The sequence below is a fragment of the Ursus americanus genome, chromosome X, assembly GCF_024610735.1.
Source record: "Ursus americanus isolate L20-20 chromosome X, mUrsAme1.1.p, whole genome shotgun sequence".
NCBI lineage: Eukaryota > Metazoa > Chordata > Mammalia > Carnivora > Ursidae > Ursus > Ursus americanus.
In genome coordinates, this window is record NC_142164.1 from 92,060,035 (window position 1) to 92,066,878 (window position 6,844).

Consider the following 6,844-nt stretch of genomic DNA (forward strand, 5'->3'; position numbering starts at 1 on the left):
CAACCACTATAGAAAACACTTTGGCAACTCCTCAAGGTAAAATAAAAACTTTTATTTAAAAAATTTTCATGGTCTTTTGAAAAACAGTTAAAAATAATAATAGCAACAGTGTATTTGACTATGCATGCATATATACACACATACTATTATGTAAGCTTATATCTAGGTGAAAGGAAATGACTCCAATTATACAAGGAACTGGAGGGAGGAATTAAGAATATTTCATTTTCCTTCCCATCTTGCAAGATGGCAGGTGAGGAAGTTGAGAAGTCAGATGCCAAGGGGAGGAAACCTGAAGCCAAGAAGGCTGACACTGGTGGCAAGGTTAAGAAGGGTAACCTCAAGGCTAAAACGCCAAGAAACAGTAGCCCCACTGCAGCCAAAACCCTGCCCTAGTCAGAGAAATTAGATATTCCCAAAAGGCTAAGTATTCTAGAAAGATTATGTACAAGAGGAAGTATTCAACCCCTAAATCCAGGATTAATCCAGTTCTTGCTACTGTCACAGAACCAGTTGGTGCTGACAAGAACAGTGGAACCTGAGTGGTTAAACTTCACAAAATGCCTAGGTTTTATCCTACTCGAGATGTGCCTTGAAAGCTGTTGAGCCAGGGTAGAAAGACCTTCCCATTAGCATGTGAGAAAACTGGAAAATGCATCACTCCTGGGACCAGTGTGACCATCCTCACTGGGCACCACAGAGGCAAGCGGGTGGTTTTCCTGAAGCAGCTGAGCAGTGGTTTCCTACTTGTCACCGGACCTCTGGCCCTCAATCACGCTCCTCTGCACAGAACACAACAGAGAATCCCAAGCAGACTCCCCACTGAGCACGGAGCCCAACGTGAGGCTTGATGCAGGACTCGACCTCACAACCCATGAGATCATGACCTAAGCCAAAACCAAGAGTCAACGCTTAACTAACTAGCTACCCAGGTGCTCCAAGAATATTTGTTTTTTGTAAGGTACTGGTACTCCACGTGAAGCAGTATAGTGTTACTTGAAAATATACCTGTATTAATTGTAAATATATACTACAAACTCTAGGGCAACTGCTCGAGACAGTAAAAAAGTATAACCTATGTGTTAAGGAAGAAGATGGAATCACATAAAATGCTCAATTAAAATCACAAAAGGTAGAAAAAAAATGGAAGACAAAGAGAAGCAGCCAACAAATAGAAACAGTGACATGACAGATATTGATCCAACTATACACTGATGAAGACAGACACTCTCAGAGTGGATCAAAAAATAAGACCGAGCTATATGTTGTCTATAAGAAAACCACTTTTTTTTTTTTAAAGATTTTGCTTTATTTATTTGTTAGCGTGAGAGACACAGCACAAGCAGGGGGAGCAGCAGGCAGAGGGAGAAGCAGGTTCCCTGCTGAGCAAGGAGCCCAATGTGGGACTTGATCCCAGGACGCTGGGTTCATGACCTGAGGCGAAGGCGGATGCTTTAACCTACTGAGCCACCCAGGCATTCCAAGAAAACCACTTTAAGTGTTAAGACGCATATAGGTTAAAAGTAAAGGGATGGAAAAAACGATACAATTAAAAAATGGACAGAGGACCTGGATAGACATTTTTCCAAAGAAGACATACAGATGGTCAGCAGGTATATGAAAAAATGCTCAGCATCACTAACCAAATAGTGAAATGTGAATCAAAACCACAATGAGGGGGGCGCGTGGGTGGCTCAGTGGGTTAAGCATCTGCCTTCGGCTTAGGTCATGATCCCAGAGTCCTGTGATCAAGTCCTGCATCGGGCTCCTTGTTTAGCTGGGAGCCTGTTTCTCCCCCTCCCTCTGCCTGCCCCTCTGCCTGCTTATGCTCACTCTCTCTCTCTCTCTGTCAAATAAATAAATAAATAAATAAAATCTTAAAAAAAAAAAAAAACACACACACAATGAGATATCACCTCAAACCTGTTAGAATGGCTATCAACAAAAAGAAAAGAAATAACAAGTGTTGCCAGGAACATGGAGAAAACAGAACCATTGAGCACTGTTGGTGGGAATGTAATTGGTACCGCCACTATGGAAAAGAGTATGGAGGTTCCTCAAAAAATTAAGAATAGAACTACTATTTATTCTAGCAATTCCACTTCTGGTTATTTATCTGAAGAAATGAAAACAATTTGAAAAGATCAATGCACCCACATGTTCATTTAAACATTACTTACAATAGCCAAGATATAGAAACCACCTTAGTGTCCATGAGTGGACACAGAGCATATGTGGTATGTATGTACGTGTGTGCGCGCGCATCTGTGTGTGTAATGGAGTATTATTCAGCCATTAAAACACAATGAAATCTTGCCATTTGCAAAGACATGGATGAGCTAGAGAGTATAATGCTAAGTAAAATAAATCAGTCAGAGAAAGACAAATACCATATGATTTCACAGTCTGCCAAAACTCACATTGTTGTTGGAAAAAAATCAGGATGCCGAATAACTTTTTTACTCTCGGGAAAACATTCCACAGAAGCTGAAAGCAACACAAATTTACTACAGCCTCACCACATAAAAGAGGTAGATAGTTCTTGAACACCGATGATAAGAGAGTTTTATTTATCCAGAGTGGATTTTCTCCTATTAACAACAGAACTTACGCCGTGAATACTCCATTTATGTGGTGTTCCCTATTATTAGAAAAGCTCCTGGTTCATCAACACTTCTATGAGGACAGAAGCTGGGATCAAATCTTTACTGTATGGTAGATTTCAGAACCCCAAATGCCAGTGGAATTAGTTTAGCCTGCAGTGTTACATGCCACCGTTTCAGTGCAGGGGAGACATTTTCAAGATGGATACTTGATTGGTAACAGTATGATTCCTCAAGTTAATGTCTCAGGCAAGGGATTAATAACCCTACCGGCAATAACTGCCTTTTTTTGTACACTAGGCAAACATAATAGTTTAAACAAACGCCATTTGAATGTTTTGGATCTCTTGTTTATTTTGGAATGGCATAATCCTCTTTGACTTTAGAAAACGATCATTTCATTTGCTTCTTTTGTCACTGATCATAGCCATCATGCCCTCCAGCTCAGAAAGACATATGGCATCAGGGGCTATGAAACCCACTGGGAAATAGAGTAATGCCAAGTAAGGAGGTTTAAAAAACAATTGTAAAAAGTTTACCCTCCTCTGCTCCCCTCTTTGCACAATCTGAGTATCTTTTATCAGCCTGCCTTAATTGTTCAACCAATGTCCTTTGGGTTAAAGTACTATTTCGTAGATGGCCCTGTGGGAATAAATACATGGTACAAAGAAGGGATAATACAGAGACTGGAAAACAGCAGGGCCCCAATAAATGTTTGCTGAATGAATTGTTTTTGAAATGGCAACACTCTTAGGCATGTTACAGTTTAGATTCAGTGTTGAGTTCAAGATCATTAAGAAAGATGCTGGGGCGCCTGAGGGGCTCAGTCGGTTAAAGCATCTGCCTTCGGCTCAGGTCATGATCTCGGGGTCCTGAGATCAAGCCCCCTTTCAGGCTCCCTTTTCAGCAGGGAGCCTACTTCTCCCTCTCCCTCTGCCTCTGCTCCTCCCCCTGCTCACGCTCTCTATCTCTATCTCAAATATATACATAAAATCTTAAAAGAAAAGAAAAATCCTAGGAGGATGTGACCCAAGGGAGAGGGCTACCAGTAAACTGGGGCAGGATACAGAGCAGGAAGTATGTCAGCACTGAAGACTATGAGCATCTCTTAGAATTAAGCTTCAAAAAATGGAGGGAGCTTGATTGACATTCTGCTTAAAGACAACCAGTGCCAAGAATAGTGTATGGCAACCTACAAGGTGTTTAGTATTTTTGGTATAAGAAAATGAGGTCAAAATTCACTCATATAAAAAATTCGCTTGAAATTATATGTTCTCTTGCTTTGAGTTATTCGCAAGCATTTTCTTTCCAGATCTAAAATTACTGACCAGCAAGTGCTTCGCACATACCCTATCTGTCCTGTGAACAACTTATTTACAATCCCTAGAACGAAGGCAGCCAATCCATCCTCAGCATATTGATTCTCTAATAGTTCTAGAGAAACCAGCATGATATCCAACAAAGAGTTCAGTATTCAGTACCTTTAACATCTAACAGAAAAAAAAGGGATAGAGAAAATATCCCAGTTGAAAAATGGGTTTAAAAATGGTAGGCAATTCCTGACAGAATAAATGCAAATGCCCAATCAGCATATGAAGATATGTTCAGTCTTAATTATGAAGCATAGAGTAATATCACAATTTGATTACATTTGCCTATAAAAACAGCAAATACTTCATTGCTCCCTTTTGGTGGGTGATGAACGAGACAGATGTTATAATGTCTTATTTGTTCATCATTGGTACAAATTCTCTGAAAGGCAATTTACTGTGTTATCAAAAGACTTAAAAATATATGTGCCCTTTGATTAAAAAATTTAGAAGCTGACAATTTAGTCTCAGTAGATAATTATGAATGTGCACAAACTGTAGCTACAAGGTTGTTCATCATAACAACATTTATAAAAGTAAAATAAACTTCGACAAAAGGCGACTGGCGAAATTAGAATGAATAGGAATAGTTTTTTTTTTTTTTAAGATTTATTTATTAATGTTAGAAAGAGAGAGCTAGGGAGCATGTGAGTGGGGGAGGAGCAGAGGGGGAGAGAAAATCTCAAGCAGACTCCCCGCTGAGTGTGGAGCCTGATGTGGGGCTTGGTCTCACCACCCTGAGATCAGGACCTGAGCCAAAACCAAGAGTTGGACGCTTAACTGGCTGAGCCACCCAGGTGCTCCAAGGAACAGATTTTCTTAATACAAAACCAAATTTATGGGAAATTATCAGATAGTATAAAATAAGATGCCAGATAGGGTGTGTGAGTATATGCTAGAATACAGGAAATGACTAGAGACTAAAGATTGGAGAATGGTCTAAGGGCTTCCCTTTCCATGAAGAAAAATAAAGAAGAATGGAAGCAGGCAAAAACAGTCTGTAAGTGAAGGAAAACAAGGGTGAATAGTGAGAGAAGGCAATTAAGATTCTCCTTCTATTCTCTCTTGAGGCTTCAGGTGCTCATTCCTTGCACAGTTGGTCAACCACACTGTGGAGAACTTTTTTTTTTTTTTTGAGATTTTTTTATTTGTCAGAGAGAGAGCATGCACGAGCAGGGGTAGCAGTAGGCAGAGGGAGAAGCAGGCTCCCCGCTGAGCAAGGAGTCCAATGCCGCACTCAATCCCAGGACCCTGGGATCATGACCCGAGCCAAAGGCAGATGCCCAACCAACTGAGCCACCCAGGCATCCCGCTGTGGAGAACTTTTGTGCATCATCTCATTTAATCCTAACAACAGCTATGAACTTACATCCGTTATCTATATTTTACAGATGAAGAAACAAGGACATTGAAGTTCATACAGCTAGTAAGGGACAGAGCTGAAATGCTAGCTTTCGGAGCTTTTGAAAAGGCTGAACAGAGTAGAGGACATGAGGAATTGTATATGTAAATAAGTTCCAGGGAATGGTGATTCTGAGTTTACTGTAGGTAGGCAAGACAGGCCCATGAGCTTCAGGTGGTGGTTTGGCTCTGAGACACAGAGATGCCCTGTGCCCTCAGCACTAACGATGAAGACAGGCAGGGGTTTTATAAGAGAATGGCACTGGGGTGAGCCAAGGTGCTGGGGAGAGTTTCAGCTTTTGTATACCAGTGCTGCCCTTCTATGGATCACATATTACCTTGTGAAAATTTAAAAATTCAAATGTATCTCTAAGAGAGCTCACTAGGAACAGTGGTATTTGTTGGGTGGCGGGGCAGAGAACATAATGGAAAAGAAGACAATGTTTGGGGGGGACACAAATATTCCTAGGAATCCACGGCACACTGAACTGTTTGCATAATTGGTTCATTTAACCCTCAGAAATAAAAACAAAAAAAAATAGAAAAAGTAAAAAAAAAATCTTACGAAACCAGGATTAGTATCATTAAGAGTTGAAGAGATTTATTTTGTCTCATAAACACGAAGACATTTTCCCAATGCCAAAGCGCTAATAGATGGTGGAGTCGGAATTGCTTTCTAAAAAGTGAACATCAGAATGAATGACAGAACCCGAATGTCCGTCAGCTGAGGAACGGCTAACAAGAGTGGTCTATCCACGTAATGGATATTATTTGACAGTTGAAAGGAATGAAATACTGACACAAGCTACAACATACGTGAACCTTTGAAACATGATGCTAAGGAAGCTAGTCACAAAATACCGTGTGGTGTAGGAGTGCATCTATGTGAAATGTCCAGAAGAGACAAATCTGTACACACAGGCTTTGAGAAGGGGGGGCTGGGGAGTGGCTGCTAGTGAGTACGGAGCTTCTCACTGGGGCGGTGAAAATGTTCTCGAATTAGATACTGGTGATGCCTGCAGAACCTTGTAGAAATACATTGAATATACTAAAAGCTGCTCATTTGTATGCTTTAAAATGATGAATTTTATGGCCTATGAATTATATCTCAATAATAAAAGGAAGAATGAATGATGATGAGGTGGTGTTGGGTTGAGGGATTACGAATTTTCTTTTTTTCCCCTAACTTTTCTGTCATGTGGTTAATTAACTTTCAAAATAAAAAAGAGAAAAGAAAAAAAATCAAACCCAGGTCAACAGAAAACCAGCAGCATCAGCGACAGACACATGAGTTACCAGACTTGTTCCCAGCTAAAACTAAGGAGAAGGGATTATCACTCCACAAGAAATGAGTTTACAAGCACCTGCTCTCTGTTACCATGGCAACCTAAAGGTCTTCACCTCCCTGAGATGCAGCACCAAGTAAAATCTACTAAATCCATGCTGGAAAATGCCTTCAATCCTCCCCTG

The 6,844-nt window shown here is 40.5% G+C and overlaps 1 pseudogene; it reads left to right on the plus strand.

Annotated features, from left to right (window-relative positions):
* The first annotated feature begins 246 nt into the window (after nucleotides 1-246).
* Nucleotides 247-851, plus strand: LOC123787641 (large ribosomal subunit protein eL6 pseudogene; annotated as a pseudogene).
* Nucleotides 852-6,844: the final 5,993 nt, after the last annotated feature.